This window comes from Vanessa tameamea, chromosome 12, assembly GCF_037043105.1.
Source record: "Vanessa tameamea isolate UH-Manoa-2023 chromosome 12, ilVanTame1 primary haplotype, whole genome shotgun sequence".
NCBI classification, from domain to species: Eukaryota; Metazoa; Arthropoda; class Insecta; order Lepidoptera; family Nymphalidae; genus Vanessa; species Vanessa tameamea.
The window spans coordinates 4,321,612-4,341,691 of NC_087320.1; the positions used below are offsets into that span (position 1 = coordinate 4,321,612).

At 32.3% G+C, this 20,080-nt stretch overlaps 1 protein-coding gene and 1 long non-coding RNA gene across 2 annotated transcripts in view; one reads left to right on the plus strand and one right to left on the minus strand.

The window, feature by feature from the left end:
- LOC113392937 (homeotic protein ultrabithorax) overlaps positions 1–20,080 on the minus strand; it is a 118,581-nt gene that overhangs the window by 76,709 nt on the left and 21,792 nt on the right. The gene's annotated exons all lie outside the window — the stretch shown is intronic.
- The window catches only part of LOC113392939 (uncharacterized), a 53,051-nt gene that overhangs the window by 16,114 nt on the left and 16,857 nt on the right, over positions 1–20,080 (plus strand). The window contains exon 3 of the long non-coding RNA XR_003368447.2: positions 18,539–18,634. This is a non-coding gene — a long non-coding RNA (uncharacterized LOC113392939). The remainder of the gene's footprint in view (positions 1–18,538; positions 18,635–20,080) is intronic.

Sequence of the window (20,080 nt, forward strand, 5' to 3'; positions counted from 1 at the left end):
CAGCCAGTTACACCAAGGAAACCAATTTGGACGGTATTTGTAAACGTCAAATATGTTTGCGTTCACCTATTTATTGCTAGCATCCCTCACGTACGGATAAATATCGTAGACACTGCGACAAAGTGAAAAGAGATACACGAAAACAAGACAGACTACGCCTTATAAACAATCATTTACAACATAAATATGAACCATAAGAGCTTATAATATGAGCTATTTTTGTATAATCCACCTTGATCCTAAAGCATTTTGAATTAAGGCAAGTATACAAGTGGAAAACTCAGTGCACCACGTGCGAATGATTCATAGTCGTCCCTTAATTAAAGAAGATTTTAATTGTATCGGATGTCTGCGAAAGCGAAAATAATGCACTCCTAAATTGGGGTTGGAGCTGGGAAATTTATATTTAAGAGCAGTTCGAAATATTGCCTTGCGTGTTTTACCTATCTTTTGGATATAAGCCCGATATAGGGTATGTCCAATATTAATTGTTCATTGTTCAACGCAAAATATGAAATTTATTTGTATAATTTTCGCTCCAACGAAACAACAGCGCGTTGATGTAATTAATTTTGTTATTTCTAACTACAGTGAAACTTTATTACGCTAGATTCTGTTTAGCAATAAAGAAACAAAACACCATTTAACAAAAGTTGAAACGCACTTAATCCAGTAAATTCATTTTGCGTATAAAGCCAAGCTGCCGCCGACTTAAAATATCTTTCTTAATTACAAAAGCCTTTGTTGAACGTATCTGATCTATGTAAACAGACGGGGCGAATGTTTTAAATAGCAACCCAACAAATAGGTTCCGGTTGGGAGAAATAAGCAAAACTCCTTAATGAAGGAAAATTTAAAGGGTCTCATTGAATTGACGTAGTGATGTTGCTTGTACACTTCATTAAATAATTAATAAAAAGACCGACTCTATAATAATTTTACGAAAAAGGAACATATACAAAACGATGAGGAATCAATAAATTACAGAATATTACGAGTATTACATAATACATAAAATACACGCATAGTTGCTAATAATTTAGTTCTGCAACCAAGCGCAAAAGAGCTGCGGAGTTACCATCCATACAACCGAATCGTATTCAAATTTCCCGATGTAGTTAGTGGTGTAAACGCCGTAGATTGAACGTAGTTCATTTGGTGAACAATAGCTGGCCCGCCGCCCCGCAGCGACACCGGATAAATTGACTCGGGCCACAGGCGCCCTCTGTCGGAAAATTGGGGAAATCGATTTAAATATCTTGAATGTGACGGCTTATCTCGATCTGAGGATTTAGGCTACACTGGAGCACTCTTATGCCGCTATCGAAAAAACGGCGGATATTCCGTATTGTGTTAAATGATTACATTTTTTAAAATATATCTACCTATATTTAAATTTTTCAATGAATATTTTAAATAATTTTTTTATATAAAATTAGTATTTCTAAGGTACCGTTTACAGTTTATTTATTTATTATATTTCTTAAAGACTACTGTTAGCTTCACATTTCACATGTCCTCCTGACCATGACCACGATCCTTATCTTTAATACAACCTATACAGTTTATTAAAAACGCTGCAACGTTCATAATATTTTTATAAATTTAATTTTCGTTACGTTTGACTGCTTATTATATAGCATTAATTATAAATATACAATAAATGCTTGTATTTTATATCGAATTTATGTAATACTGGCTACCCGTGGCCGTTTCACGCGGGTAGAATAAGTGTATATTCATCATTTAGACTGAAGAACAAACATAACGGAAATATTTTAATTTTTTATGGTATTATTTTTATGGTTTTTGATGATAAGTGGTCACCACCTCTTTTAGACAATGGCGCTGTAAGAAATATTAACACTTCTTATCACTCACTCACTTCTTACATCACCAATGCACCACCAATCTTGGGAACTAAGATGTTATGCCCCTTGTGCCTGTAGTTACACTGGCTGCTGTTTGGCGGAAGAGTATCCGATGAGTGGGTGGTACCTACCCAGCCGGGCTTGCACAAAGCCCTATCACCAAGTTTTTTTCTACCTAGGAAAGAGTCAGCTTTTCTCTACTATAATATGCATATATCACTTCTACTTATTGATAAAAACCACATCAAAATCCGTTATGTAACTTAAAAAATCTAAGCGTACAGACGGCGGGAAGCATCTTTGTTTTATAGGTAGGTACTATGTAGAGATAAATAGTAAATAAATTAGTTACCGATGTTATTGTATGAAATATAAATAATATAACAGTATCAATTGTTAAAGGAAAGCGTTAACTCTCATCGGTGATTCCGATTGAGATAGAGGTAGAACTTAGCTAAATTGCGATATATTTCCATCTGTAACAGAACACGCGAACTTCAAACACGAAATCCTAACAATCTTCAAGAAAATTATTGTATTTCGAATTTAAACTGTTAACCATAAATCGTCTAACTTAACTTTGCGAAAGCATCATATTGAAATTATAAAAATGCTTTGATTTATTGTAGGTAATGCTTGAAGTAATTCTAAAATAGGAATAATGTCAAATACGGCATTTGTATATCAGTAAATAAAATTAAATAAGTTCATTAAAATATATAATGATTAAACCTAACCTAAAGGTAAGCTTCCTAAACCTATTAATCTCGCTCGTTTTTGAAGGAACTTAAATAAAAACAAATCAAGGCTCGTTATCGTAAACCTTAACCTCAAAGCAAGTTTACTCAATCTAATAGAATCACCCGGATTGCTTTCCGATATTTACAGTTTGATTTTTTCCCCTCGTTCTGATTCGGGACGAGGAAGAGGCGTGTACCGGCGACGGTAATGGCCGCAGTACCGTAACAGTCCTAATTAACAATTTGCCCTATCTATGAGGTGCTACTTGATTATTTTATGACCACCTTTTTTTCTTAAAGGGAAATTGCCGTATTTATTAATAAAACTTATCTCACTGTGTTGAACAAACATTACTATTGGTGTTTATATTTACCAAATTAAACCAAAAATCTATAGTATACTAGTAGTCGTACATGAATGTATTAAATTTCTCGATTGTTAAATAAAACATGTCAAATCATACACGCAATGCTTATGTCAGGAAATATATATATGCGCAATTTTGTATTCATACCAACAGGGTAAGAAATAGCCTTACAAAAAATATACAATTTATTTTCAATCCATTGCACTTTCTTAAATAAATGACAAAAAATATTTGAACAGTGCGCAGTAAGTTTATTGATTTAATCATGCGCAAATATTTATAGATAGGGCCGCGATGGGGTCAGAATTTATTGAAGATACATAGGCAGGTTACACTGGCAGTAGCAATCAGACAAATTGGCTCCGACCGAGCCCCTTAAACAGAATTAATCTGATTCGTAGGTTTTCTTAGCGAAAGAAACGAATTATTAAGAAATATGAGTATACGAGAAAACATGATATAAGTAAGTAGATATCATATGCGACGATAACCTCTTACTATTCCTGCAAATATTTACATTGTTATCACAATAAGAAATATTCTTCATCAAATAAAACAAATGACTACCTATGTCGCCCGTCGAGTTTGTTTTAGACACTACAAATTCTTCAAAGATACAAATGTTTAATGATTACTAATTTACCTTATAATGTGAATAATTTGTAGCGCGTTCGGAATTGAATAAAGTATATAAGTGGATTAAAATTTACGACAGATGTGTGTGTTCATGTTTTCTTCAAATGACTAACGAAAGATATAAATGTATTTAAAAGTAAAACAGGCTGCTACACTTACTCCATTTGACACGCATACATTCGCCCCGAGCATGTGTATCCAAGGATAAATATTCAACAAATCCACCTTTAAATAAACAGTATAGGGAATAACGTTTTTGCCTCATTCCCAGTAAACGATGCTTAAGATATTTATTGGGGGATGAATTGAGTTTTTATATATTACATCTCAGTCTCGTTTGTGCTTATACTTGAGATTAAGTAAAGCTCTTTAATAATTTTATTTACGTATTTTACATTTACAAATGACTTTTCATTTTATTCCTAAAGAAATATAACTGTAACAAGGTTAATGCATACATTTATTAACACTACCACAATAGCATTTGTATTTATATATACATAATGGACATAAACGAACGTATATATAAATAATTTTATATATTTATATTATAAAACTACTTTTATGGTGACTTCAAGAAGTACCTACATATTTCAAATGAATACTGTTGGATATATATAAAAATTGTCGATCCAAAGGAATTTTAGAGTAAGAACCATTTTAAAAAAAATATAAACGGTCGGTCTACACATAATAACGGATATCGAGATATCCTTCGGGATGTTTTATAAAAAAATGGGTACGATTTCCGCATACAAAAATATTTTAAATATTTACAAAAAAAAATACAATAATTAAAAACCGATAACATATTGTAAAAACAAAAAATAACTGAATATCTATGCGTACCATTCTTATAATATTAATATAGGTTTTTGATAATACTATCAGAATAACGAACTAATATTAAAAAAAGGAGTTCGAATCAACATTTTAAAGTAATTGATAAATAACCGCTCAGAATAACCAAATTTCATTGCAATATTGAAATATATATAGGTACATACTACGTACAAAGAAGCCTGATAATTATGATCTTGCATAATAAAGGGCAGCATTTGTAGGTACAACTTGTCTAAAATAACACAATGGCGATACTCATAGAATTCCCTCGTATGTTCTTTTAATCCAGTTGTAAGAGAAAAAACTGATTTTGTAATTAGAAGAAAGCCTCTAAGTCTCGTAACTGCGGGCTAATCACAAATTAATGAGGACTTGTACCGAAGTGTCGTAGCGCGATGATAATTCCACGCCGCCCTGCTGCGCTAAGAACCTCATTAATTATGGTGGAACCCCCCGACTGAGCCCTGAAGGCTACACCCCTTTGTCACAATCTAGTGGCTATATCCAGATACAACTTCAGATTTACAACCTTTTTATTTATTTAAAGTGTGTTTATCCCGGTGCAAGAGAAAAACAAGATTCGTTAAATGGTTTTTATTTACCGAACCCCCTAAATAATCAAATGTGTTTCAAAGTTAATGTATTATTTTTATCCTATGTTTTTATTGGTGGTATCTTGAACATTCAAAGTAGTACTCATTTTTAAGTCTGTAATTTGTTTGACTTGGAAAACTTCTACGAAAATAAAAAAATACCGTAACAATAGATATCTAGCTGCACATAAATTTTATTTATACGTTCTAATATAATAAGATAAATTACTAACATAATATTGACACATTTGACAATAATCATTTGACAATAATCATTTGACACAGACTCCCTTGAGTTTAATAAAACTCAAACTTGTATTACAATGATAGCTTGTATCTTCATACAATTTATAGGAAAAATAGTACCATTTTTTATGGCTATGCTTTGATTTGAAAGTTGAGTCACCCAGTGTATTAACAAGCACCAAATCAAAACGTAATTTATTCAAGGAAGTCTTTACGGGCAATTTTGAATCGTATCTGTATCTGTTGAATTTCACCAGTTCATGGTAAGCTCAGTAGCTACTCTTCACAAGGAGCATAACGTTTTATATGCTGTGGTAGTGCGGTGCTTGCGTGTCTGTCTACCCAAAATTACTCAAATATAATATTCCCATATATTGAGAACACATATTTTAACTGGCTCTTTCCGATTAACTTATCATTTCATTTACAGAACTTTTAAAAATCTTATTCGTGTGAACTAATTAGTAGTATCTATGTATGGTGAATAGCATAATATCTAATCAAAGCCGAGCCCTGCTATAAGTTATAGCCCTTAAGCAGTTGTTGTAGCGACACTAAACGTTTCCGCCCAAACCACAGTTGATTTGTTGTTCCGTTCAAGAGTTACTGGCTGTTCGAAACATTTCGAGCCATATGCTACCTGCTTTACGTATACCAATAAATACCTCACATTGATCATATATTGTTTAATTGAATTTAATTAAGAACACAAAAAGTACTTGGTGCTCTGTGCAAGCACTCATCATATACCGCCAAGCAACGATACTTTCCTACTCTTCGGTAAGTGTATCAGTGTTACTCCAGGCACAAGGTATATTAAATCTTATTTCCCAAGGTTTTTGGTGCACTGGTTATGTAAGGAATGGTTCATATTCCTTACAATATAAATGAATATGAGCTGAGGTGACCACCATTACCATTAGGTGGCTCACTTACCAGACTGCTTACCTAATACAATAAAATGAAAAATCAGTTACTTTAACAAGGTATTATTCATCCCAAACAAACTATTTTATAACTAAGAATCGTAACGTTTAAATCTAATCGTAAGCTAAAAATAACATAGGTCCTAAAAACATATTCAGTTTGAAACCTTTCTTATAAAAACGGATAAATTATTAATATATTCCTTTAATAAGGTAGTGCGAAAATAATAATAAATTTTTAACTAAGATTCTCATAGGAATATTAGGATCTAGGTAAAGATTTAAGATGATAGATAAAAATTGTTCTCTACGAACATTTTTAGTATTTGTATTACAATTATAAATAATTAAATACTCTAATAATAATAATGTTTTAATATATTTGTTTCAAACTAAAATTTAAGTAATAGTAAGTACAGGTACTCTAGAGAATTTAAAAAGTGTAACAAGATGCATTTCGTTATATCTTCAATAATTTTATATTTCAAACAAAAATAAAATTATTCAAATAATTTAAATAAACAAGAATTAGAGTTTTCTTGCATTAAATACCTAAATTATTTTTTGTAAATTTGTAATTTAGGCAGTATCACCCTAAACTGGCTTACGTTGTTATGTCATGAATATAAATCGTGATAAATTCCAAGTGGGTAAATGCGGGGCCGAGGCAGCGGGGCGAGGCGGACCAGCCTCGAGGGGTTTTTTCTTAAAAATAACTTTTGTCAAGGCAATTCCGTGGAGCCGCGAGATTTATAGAAAGGTGGTGTCACCCCAGTAATTAGTTTTTAACTAGTTGTGATAAGGGTCCGCTGTTTTATGCGCACTCCATAAGTAAATATAAAAGTTTTTTGAAGTAAGAGATAACCGTTTCATCAATTTAAGATGTAGATTTTGTTAAGCCATGAGGCCTAGCAAATACAAAAGTTTTATATATCGTTGGAACTTGGTCTTGTCAAAACATTCCTTATTGTTGTCAAATTCTGTGTCCCGACCCGTCATATCATACGGGTATTTGTATGATTTACGTCCAGCGGCAAAAAGCGAGAAAGTTTTTCTACGAAACTTCTTTTATTCTCGGAGAAAGTTGCGTAAAAAACTGGAGGCGCTTAGAAAAAAGCAATTTTCTAGCTCAGGTGTGTGAGATGTTCTTTATCTAACTTTGCATCCGAACCGCTTTGTTTATGACGGCATATTTTTTCGAAGTTTTGAACATTTTATTACCTTGTACCTTGAGCCCGCACTTTTGTTACATCAAGACCGAGAACGGCGGAACAATTGTTGTTTTGTAAACTACTTTTTTAAAATTAACACGCTACCTGTATTTCCATTCAGTAAAACTGCATAAATTAACGCTGTGCTACTGTTATTTGAGTATGAATAGAATAATGAAGGATGATAAATTAGTCCAAAAAGTTCAAGGTGACAACAAAAGTTACTTCCAAAAAGCAACTCAGAACGGTGCCACATCTCCTTTTAATGGAGACGGAAAATATAATTTGAAATACTCTTTATAGCGGCTATAATGTAACCAAGTGGGCCAAAAAATGGTTGTCACCGTCTGGCGTAGTACATTAACATGAAGGGTGTGAGGAAGGAGGCTTTATCAGAAGGGCCTTTCCTGAGGGAGGGCCAAATAATGCGATATTGCTCGTTTGTGCGAAGCCCTATTTATCTATTAAAAAACGTAAGATTTACGATCAAGTATAGGAAAGTTTGGGAAGTTTTTATGTCGTTTCATCATTCTTTGGGCTAATATAAGATATTGATGTGGAGCTATTATTTTACTCAGTCCGCTAAAAGGATTGACAAAGCCAATAGATAAATATATTAAATGTTTTATATAATATTCTATTAGAAATACGTTTAACTAACATTGTTTATGAATAATAAATGCCTAATGAATTTGCTTCAAAAAACTCTACTTAATAATATATATCAAAAACTTCAGACTAAGGGACAATAAGGCTGTACTGATAAATACATACACAGAGGCTCAGACTATTATAAAATCTTTTACATCACAATAAGGCTTACTATTGAATTGTCATCGAATAACGGTGTTGGAGGTCTCGTTAAAATATCTTAGGTTTGTCAGAGAGAGCTTCAGTCACGAGGGTCACGACTTGGCGTGGATTACCTTACTAACGTTCTGAACTCAAGTCCTCTGTCACTGGTATGGTCAATTTAAAGATACCCATACCATTTAGGTTCGTTATAACAATGGTAAACTATGACCATTTTAATATACAAATGTGATACAGAACTCAGTTTTGTAGTGTTTTTAAATATCATCATCGACCATTTTTGTGAAATATAGATTTAAAATGAGCATAATAACATGCATTTTTAATGATGTTTAGAATTATTAAATAAACTAAATAGTACGACAATATGCTGAATTTGGTGTAAAATTCGTAATGATATGTTGGGCATATAAAATTATGAAGGCATATATTAAATAAACGCCAATGATAATTGCGTACGTAATAACGTATTAAAGGTCCGACGCATGTTTATTATCAAGCGGAATATTGGCTCGAAACAGTGCTAAATTCGCTTCGGACACCCGATAGTGTGGTATTATCTACCATTGCCTATTTGTCATCGGATGAACAATGCGTACCCTCGTAACACCGACTATCTTACTCAATTTGTCCTCATATAATTACGGGTTGCAAAAATTTAAGCGATTTTTTTTTTTCATGTTGTTAACATGGTATTACCTTTGCAGGAAATAAAATATTACGTTACGTGGATCCGTGCTGGAGATGCCAGATAGCTACACGCTTTCGACCGATTTTCGAGGCTTATTTTCTAAAAATGAATAATATTTGTTTTGGTTTGGGAGTCTTTGCGATTTCCTTTATGTCAAAAGTTAAATAAAATTTATGTTTTTACGTTAATCAGCTTTTTAAAGTATGATTCGTTACAATGCAATTTTTTATATGTTTATATTTGTTTTATTTATAATGAAGTAGTAGGTCAGTCGTTCTTATAAGAACTTCATATATAAAATTATTTAATTTATTGTGTTATTCGAAATGGGACAATATTATAAGAACAACAGTATTTTTAGTTCCAACATATGTTAAGTACGTATGGTTGGAGCGTCAGAACGTTGTACAGTAACATGGCATAAAATATTTTCAGTTTTGCTCAGAACTCCCTAAACCGAGGACTCTGACAGATGTTACGTTTGAATACGTGTAGAGCTACTGTTCTCGGGCGGGTTAGCTAATAAATAATACGAGAGAGAGTTAAGACCACCTAGCGCGGCACCAGGAGATGTTTACGGCTCTACCCGAGCAGTATTGTGCCCACCTACGCAATATATTTTACTTAGCAAATTGCTCAGTTTGCTCAGCGTGTCTAATAACCACTTAATGAAGCCAGGACTTTTCCATATTTAAATTTTAATCATACCACGCAGCGGCGAACTCAACGCCTCGTGTTTAAACGACCGCTTGTGAAACAGTAACTTTGCCATTATACCTGCACTTGTTACTCGCCCACCTTTTGTAATAATTATTGTTACAAACAATATTTTAAATAATTAATTACAATAAATATAATTACAACCTATTTATAGTGAATAAAGATTAAAGTAACAACATATAAATGTCCCAGTGCTGGTTTTGAACTAATTACACCATGCATTTCTAAGCGTATTGATGGCTGATATGACAAATGTATTTTTGACCAACACATGCAAATTTACGATGTTTTCCTTCAATACCGAGCATGAGATGAATTAAAAGCACGAATAAAGCACATGAAAATACAGTGGTACTTGCCTGAGTTTGAACATGCATCTTTGATCGATAAGTCAATCACGTCTTGTAACTACTGGGCACTGGCCATATCGGTAGTTCATTTTTAAATTATACCAGAGAAATTACTCGAATCTTTTCAGCTATTACCCTTTTGTGAAGCTAAAACTAAGTACTTAATTCAAATACCAGTATTAATTTAACACATGATAATTAATAAGTAGATTTGATTTAAATCTGTGTAATTAAAAACTTAGAACTTACCTATAACTTACCGACTATCTGTTATTGCTAATAAAGATGAACATACCTGTAACAAAAATACATACATGGTTAATATTTTTACCTAAATATACATAGGTAACTTAACTATCTTTTAAAATTAGTCTTTATTTAGTTCTATTCAATTGATCATGTAAAACATTATATAAAATCATATAGGTACATTTTATTCAACATATTTTTAATTATTTATGTCTATGAAAAAAAAAAAGTAAGTATGTATGCAAAATTGATAATGATTTATATCTTTAATTTTATAAGTACAGCTTACAAAATGTAAAGAAACGGGCAAACTGTTCACTCAATATCACTCAAGCATGCAGATAGCCTTTGGCTACGACAGTCGAAATTAACGCGATGACCCCATGGTCAAGTTAAGGCAATCCCACAGCTGAGTTGTAGAGCGGGGTCAAATATCGATCTTTTCATTTCGATAAAATATAAATTCAAACGGAATACTTCAACTTTTTAATATATTTCGTTAAACTATTTTGAATATTTATATCCAAAGCAAGTTTTATCAAATAAAATTTATTTTGTGAAATATTATATCGTATGTGTGGCGTCACGCACACATAAAGTTCGAACTTTGGCACACTGCACCATAAATCAAGGGGCGTTATGCGCCATGTTTCACGAGATCGTGCGATCTCTATCGCTCTTCCATTATTTGTTATATTGTCATCTCCGTCTAGCGTTAAGCAGGAGCTTTGGGATCAGGGGAGGGGGCAGCTGTCTAGTCGTGACGTATTACTCGGCTGGCGGTCGGTCAGGTCAGTTTGCTCTGCAGTGTGAAATACAACTGTTTTCTTTATTAACTCCAATCCAACTGAAACGTTGCTTTATTAAAAAATACTGTGACAATAGCTTTAGCATTTTTATTGACTGAGATAAAACAGACGGAAGCAGTAATGAAGGGCCTGATGCGAATATCGATATCGACATACGCGCTAATTACTTACGTGCCGTGCCACCAGCGTAATGTATGCCGAGTAGGTTCTCAATGCAAATCGCAAGTTCGATTCGAGAATAGACAATGCGAACACTAGTTTATGGGACCACCCACACTAATTTGATACTATCATACCTATAGGAAAATAAAAGCAAACATACGAACCTTGTTACAAAACAACTTCTCTTGCGGTTAATTAATCAAAAATATTTGCTTAACTTAACACAACTCTTTTGCAGAATTTTAATGTCGTTAATATTAAGATTTATTTGCTTATATTTTTACCCTACCATTGCTTACTAAACAAAGTAATTAAATTGCGTAAATTTATGAGAGCCCCAATCAGAATCACACCTCGGCATTAGCATTGCGCTGTCTAGTCATTTGTAAAAGCGAATGATGGCCTACACGTGATCAGCATGTTAATGAATCGAAACTGTGACTTACGTTATAAATACCTACCAATGATATATTTATTATGGACGTGTCGACTATAACCTTGTTTTCTGTATTTTTAAATTCAATTGAATTTCCTTTAAATAGATATCTATCTATTTAACTTCGTTTGTACAAGACTTTTTTTCTATTGGAGCTACTTTCTTGACTTTTGATGTTATGTTAGTATTTGTTTGTAACACCGAATACATTGAACACTTATTTGTATTAACTAATACGAGGACGTTATAAATATCGCGCCCTTGTTGGACATCTCATTGGGCGACAATAAATATTGCGTTATCTCTTGATATCGACCGCAGGCCGCATTGCCACGCGGCGACCTACCCTTGCTCTAATGAATTACACAATGAACTCTCATCTAAATACAGAAAAAAGCTTTTAAAGGCACATATCAAAAATGCCCACAAAGCCTACTAAGACAGCGCCCTCAGATTTATAGCACTCCCTTTGTTAAATCACGTAATCTCCACGTGGAGCCGCGATACAAATGGAGGTAAATGAAAATAAATGTAGTTCCTCATTCTGATGCTCACCTACCTATTTTACATTAAGTATGTCCAAGGATAAATCTGGTTCTCTTCGGGGTAATATATTCTAAAAATTACCTGTTAAATCACATTTAGGACAGATAACACATTGTTTGGGTTCTGTAGCTTACACAAAAAAATGTTTGTCGGTCAAATCGGTTGTTTGTTGCCTTCAGGGTGGCTTGAAGCTCATTGGGTATTTAATATATTATGTGCCGCAAAGGCCGATTTGATATATCAAAGCATTGTTTACCGGAAAAAGATAAACTTATGCAGGTACTCGAACCCTTAAGCTTATAACCTATTATAAAAAGTATACATTGAACATAATGCGTTTTCGTCACTGTTAGTACAAAAGGTCATATGTCAAAATTGAGTACTTTACAAGACAGCATGAACACTAATTATTTCTTTATATTTTATTAATATAACTTTAATATATGGTTCAACTAACGCATATATATAATATAACGTATCATTAATAAAAAAAAATATGGTCATTTTTTACAGTTTCAACTTGGGTCTTATTTTTTACACCTTACGACCTTTTTAACTTACAGTAAGTATCTACTTACTATTATGTAATATATGATATTAATTAAAATACCTACTAAAAATAATCTTCGAATGTTCCTGCCGATAGCTATTAGGATACAAATAATCCTATTAAAGACTAGCATGACAAATATTTTAATATTAAATCATCGTCTTGTCATAGTGCGTAGGCGAGTGTCGAATTTAAATTAACGATTATTTATCGTTCATGTTTCGGTAAATGCTGTTTGTTTCGACGTGGTTAGAACCATTTTCGGCAATTTCCTGTTATCTGTTGTATGAGTACCGTTAACCTTCATTAATATTCGAAACAAGCATTTTACTTGACCGGCAAACTACTAATTTTATTTCGACTAGTCTTTATAAATAAACACTCCTATATGATGCATATTTAGGTCAGTGCCGATTAACAAAACGTTAATGTGAGTATAAAAAAAAATCTACTATACCTACATAACCTTTTGAACAAATATCTAACACAATTAAAACTATATAAAATGCTTTTTATATACTTAATAAGTTTTCTAAACGTATATCTTATACATATCAGTGATATATAGAACAGCCTTATCCATTGAGACGGCTTACAAATGTAATTTATTATGTAAGTTTCAATGTAGAACCCATTTATTCTGCTTATCGATAAACGCAACAGCAATTAGCGCATCACTAGACAAACGCTTTTGGGTGCGAGCCTACAAATCATACCGATAGCATCTTCTACAAATTTGAATCGGATCTTATTTATGATTTGCCTTTTTCACGGCTACGTTTTGGGGAAAATTCAAATATAAATCCATGATAAATTGCCATTGGATACGATATTTCAGATTTAAACTTTTGGCCACAATCAGCAATAATTCATCCAAGATCCCGACTTAGATATCTCACATCGCATTCTTGTTTCTACAAAATTTTATTTTAAATGGCTACATTAATGATAAAAATTGATTTCGAAAGTTTGAAATCGATTAAGGTTTTAAAATTCCCACGATATCCTCTTCATTATCTTCAACAACATAATAATCATAACAAAAGCATGTACAAAACCCCGTACTTGGTTAAACAGCAATCGCATAAACAAACCCCAACAATAAAGCCAAATAAACGCTCGAGCACGCCATCCAATCGCACCTTGAATCGCACATAAAAGCCCATGAACACCGGTTGAATTGAATACTATACCGCTCAACAGAAGCACCGAATATTGCATTCCCAACCGTACTCGGTCGGGTAATATCGAGTACGGGACCGGAGCTCGCGCTCATCAAATCGTTTACGAGCTGCCGAAGAGCCCTCTTCGATAAACGTGCCATAAAAGTTCGGTTATTCAACGGTAGATGGCGACACTAGTGGCCGTTTCAAGTCGTAGCAGCGATTTTAGTGCCATCTATGGAGCCTTTTAGTGCTTAAGACGATTCAAGAAAGAGATAGCAATGTTCTTCGTTTCACACAAACAAGCGCAACCGAAGTTTGCTCTACTTTAGTCGAAGAAAATTGTAGAGCGATTATGACTTAAATTTTTATTTGAACATGAAGCTTTACGTAACATGTTCGTTTGATTATTCTTTTTCCAACTGATATTAAATCCGTGTCACCAATCATTTTGGTACATAAGGTACTTTTTTAAAAATACTTTATTTTAGAATTTGAAACCTTTGTATACAGTTTTCAAATTCTAGAATAAAGTTGGTAAGTACATAACAATTGTAAAACAGGTATTTCGTGATTTCTTCATTTGGTTCTCATGTGATGAATTTTCAATAGGTTAAAAACATCCGGAATCTCTGTATGGCGGAACACACGTGGTGGTCTAATTATGATTATTATTTTAAGCCTTCTTCGTGTTTGTAATAAAGTGTATCGTAAGTCGGTTACAACCTACCGATTTGCTTCAAATGTTAAGTGGTAGTAATTTATCGTCTACTGGCGATACCGCGGCGCTTAGTCCAGATACCGGTAAGATAAAATTCTTAAGATAAATTTCTATTCTATGATGGTTATGTAAATTTGTCTCCTTTTTGTTTTATTTTAATGATATTGTAATACCAGCTATTATATATTTTTTTTTTATTATTTAGGTTATTGCAACGTTATAACATTTATTACTTCTGCAATCTCAAAAAACATATATATATATATATATATATATATGGATATATATAGTAGGTATATTCTTTTATATTATATTTTAAACGAAGTAAGTATATGTGTTGAGTACAATACATATTTACTAAGGTAACAATTTGGTAGTGGATACTCATAATAAAACACGGGTTGTGTTTTTACCTTTATTATATTTAAAGAAAAATATTGCTTTACCTGAATATATACACTTGCCAAAAACATGTTTACAATACATCATTCAACTTTAATAAACATAAAACTATAATCTTTACCTACTATTATTGTAAATGCGAAAGTAACTGTCTGTCTGCCCTTTAACGATCAAAGCAAACTAAATTTTGTATGAATCAAGCCCCATAGAAGGACATAGTTTATATCCTTATTTATGACTAACGTCTGTCACTCAACTTTTAAAACGCGAGTAAAACTAAATTTGTAAAACTATTCAATATCAAACCGGAAGAATAAATTATTTCCCTGACGACAGACAGTTACCAAATAGCTTTATTTTCATCATTTTCATTTCCAAAATCTAAATTTAAAAAGACGTATACGTGATTAACAACATGAACATTTTCGTCTTTCATATGAAATGGCTTCGCGTGATGTTTTTATTTTAACAAGTAACATCAAACATATTTTTATTAATACAAAATTAGGTTACAATTATATTATATGTGTAATTAATAGTATTAAAAATCAATATTTTGAAAAATTAAGAAAATAAATTACAAACACCATTAAATAAATTATATTTATAATAAACGTTAGTAATTACTAAATAAATCACAATGTATAACATTTTTATGTTAAATTATAATTATAGGATATAACCAACCGTATTGTATAATCAATTGAATTAATTTATTTCCGCAATAAAATAAACTTTTTAAAATGACACGATGTTTTATAATAATTATGAATATCGCGTCGATAAAAAAGTTAAGAAATTATTTAAAACATTTAAGTATATTACTCATATAAAATAATTACACTAAAGCTTCAAATAAATTCTTAAATCAGGGAACACAACAACCGGTTTTTGTAGAACATTGTATTATACCTACGAACAATAATATATTGTTATCTCTTTCCGTCATAGCATTTAAGACTGATGGCATCCAATTACTCTATTGGTGACTGATTAATATATATATTTATAGACTAATGAATTACCAGATAAATGAAATATTTTAATATGCTATAAAATTAAATTTTAGTTTTTAAGATAACTTCTTAAAGTAAGAATAACCTGATGTTTATCAATACTATTATTCAATTATATGATATAGGTAGGCGGACTGGCAAATGGGCCAACTGGTGATAAGTGGTCACCACTGTCCATAGACATAAGTACTGTAAGAAGTATTAACAGTTTCTCATATTATTAATACGCCACCAAGCTTGGGTAACAATATCTTATGTTAGGTTTGCATAACGCCCTACCACAAAGAAACTAGATATATAATATTACCACCTGAGTACAATATTGTATGACACCTGTTTTTTTTTTAATTTACTAGGTAGACTAGACTAGACCCTTGTTTCTTTTCAAGGTTTATAGAGATTGTAAATTGAAACTGAATTGAACCTTTAATATATAAAATATCTTAAAACATAACATTTTTATTAAGAGTTTTCAATTAAATAATTTATAAACAAAAACAATTCGTACATATGTAAAAAATACAGTAATTTTTATAAGACATGATTTTTGATTTATTCAATTTAATAACTTAGCAAAAAACTATTTCTTGTACAATAGTGTTCTCTTTCATACCTCGAGCGACCTCTGTGGTAAATTGCGAGTAAATTATAGCAATTCGTTCGATCTCAAACCATATGCGGCGGTTATAAATAACTTAATGAGGTAAAATTATCCACCATCTTGCATTTCGGCTTAGTCTCTACTGGTTTTGGTACAGCGTTAATTAGATGTTTTTTCTTCCAGCAATACACGAAATCCTTATGTGTATATATTAACATGTAATGATATATTTATGACAATATTACGATTTGAGAAAATTAAATGTATTAATAACATTTAATGTAGTCGTTCTTTATTTTGTTTAATATTCAATAAAAAATCTAATTTATTATTCAACATTACAGGTAACTTTATCAATAATGTCTAATAATTGTAGAGACATAAAATTTTTATTCCATTCAAACAATTGGATACAAAATATATTCCTTTATGTATAATATATTAAAACTTTGAATTTATGGATATTTAATGTTGCTCTCTGGTTTATTTAACATTGTATTTCTTATGCTTCCGTTTCAAGAGTTATTTCAAGAACACGGAAAGTCATAGAGTCAGAACTAAAACTTTGCTAAGAACATTAGGTTGATCTTTAAATGCTTAATAGTTTTTTTTTGTAATAGATACGTATCAAGGATCAAAATGTATTTCATAAATACTACTTCTAAATCGGACTAATATTATAAATGCTAAAGTAACTCTGTCGTTGTATTTGTTACCTCATCGCGACTAAGCCCCTGAACGGATTGTTATGAAAGACGCAAACGTAGCCTGGGAACTGTATAACTATACCAGCCACCCGACCCGGCTTCTCTTTGGTAGCATATGGATCTAAATAGAAAGTTTTTTAGTGAAGGATAAATATTTGCCCTTCACATACATAATATAATACTTCGGCAATATTATTATTGGTCCAGGAACGTAAAGCCACTCACAAAAGTTGCATTACAATCGGATGATTCGTTTAGCAACGTATGGCAGATGAACATGCACACATTAGTTTTCAAATTTTAAGATTATAGATCTTCATTCAAGTATATTTGAGCCGAACAAACATTTTTAAATAACGGTTCCAGCTAAGACGACCCTTTGAATATGGAGTTTAAATAATAAAAAATAAAATAATTACGTGTTTCCCAAAACTGATCCTCAAACTCGAGCAAGACCAACCAGCGTATAACAAAGGGCTATCTCACATCTACATGCAAGCGGACACACGGACGAACAGTAATATTTTGCACAATTACGATCGTAATCTCCACGCCAGATATAAGCCGCATCCCGTCACTCCCGCTATGAATTACGATTACACGTGTAATTATATAGCAGCCTTTTTAATTCAACTTAATGCAAAACATCTTATACCCAAGACTTGTAACAGCGAGCTGCGAGACTCTACTTAAGGATCGCCAGCTGACGAGGAATATTCATTTTCTGTGATCAATATTACAACCACGCGACAATTATTGTCTGATCCGATCCAATTATATTGAAAAACAATATCGAATTTATTGCTCTTCACATATTTCATTGCTGCTAATAATAGATAAAACGTTTCAATATAAATGCTCTATTTACAACAATTTCTAATTTCCTATTAATCTGATGAAAATGAAAATTTGAATAAAAAAACATGCAACTTAAAAGTCTGCTCGTCTTGTTATATTTCATAATTATGTCAAATGCATGGATGCATCACAAAATTGAAATCTAGATGATTTCGGTCTGCAAATAATTATAATATAAAGTCGACCGTTTCGTAGATAATCGTGTTAATGGCCATGTAGCCTGGCATTTGCGTTGGCACATTGAGCGCGTTAATGAATAAAAAGGGTCAGGTAATGTGAAGTAAATTAAAAGTATGCTTTTTTTTTTCAGATATGTCAAAGGATCAAGTATCGAGGTGGTCCGATGGCGGTCGCGATGCGAACGCCACACGGGGCGGCGACTGGCATCTCATTTTCTACATGCATCGTAATTTATTTAAAATTAATTGTGTGAAAATATAGCGATATCTCTTATCAACGGACATGTAAGGTTTGAATATTGATACGACGATAAAGTGTGTCAACTCGTAGGTACTTTGTTTTGTAAGACTAACTGGTTTTCAATGCAGCATTAGTAAAACGATTGAAGAAATCTTGATTTAGATAATACAATTAAATACATACATAGCATCAGTAATTGCTATGACGCAAATCATGACGCTTCGATTGCAATTAACCATCGAATATTCTAATGCTTAATTAATGAATATTGCAAACTACAATGTAATATAAAATGCTATTTTTAGAACAAGAGTTCTCTGCGAAATATTCCTCTTACCTGGCCATAATAATCATTTTTACAATCGCCTGTTATATAGGTACAGAATAGCGAGCGGGAATCAATATTCGGTTTATTCCATAAATTCCTAAAACACAAACGTCTTAAATCAACAAATCTTATAAAACCGAAATAAACCAATTGGCAACACCTTAAAGTCTATACTCCAATAAATAACGTCTGATTTATGAAAATTTATCATACTCTTGAGGCTTAATTTTGAAATGATCTCGCGCTTATTTCGAAAAGGTATTAAACGCGATATCATTGACAATGGAATTGAGACCTTGTTCTTAACGTAATAGATTGAGTAATTGTTTTAAGGTGACCGTGTAGAAGACGTTTTTCACCATACAACTGGAAGTGTGTCTGTGTATTGTTTTGATAAGCTGCAGAACGGGTTTGCGCGATTTATGACTGGTATGATTTAATGCGAATAAACTACTCGCTTGGCGTTGGCTATATTGATAAATACTCCATTTTTAACGCCGTCACCTACCCCACATTCTTTCGTGATTTTCCTGTTATTTCTTTATTAATATCTCTCCATCATTAGTTTCGTCGTATATTAAGTATATACCTACAAATTATACGTTTTTATAGTTTTAAAAGTACCTCAATAAATGCTCTCTTATTTTTTTACAGCGTGCTTAATTAATATTGTTGACAAGTGCTCATTGCATTGACGCATCACTTGGTAATTTATTCGAGACCTCAATTAAATTATAATGGCCAACAGTGTGGGCTCGTTATTTCTAGATAGGCAGCCCTATCGCTCCAGGGCCAATAGGAACCTTGTAAAGTGGCGCCTGCGCACGATCGCCCGCTGAGTTCTGCAGTGCAAATACAATAAGAAATACTATAAGGAACTAATCTTTGAATTCAGAGACAATCAATACATTGAATCAAGCCATTGCGTAATTAGTGATTAGAATTCTTAGTTTAGCTTTCTTAGCAACTAGGCAATTAAAATGTCGAAATTTCCGCATTCATTTTTTTATGACGTTCGTTGAAAATGTTACAAAAACCTGCTCACATTGGAATGTTACCGCGTTTCTATAGAAATTCCATTATCAAAAACAAGTGAAACAATTT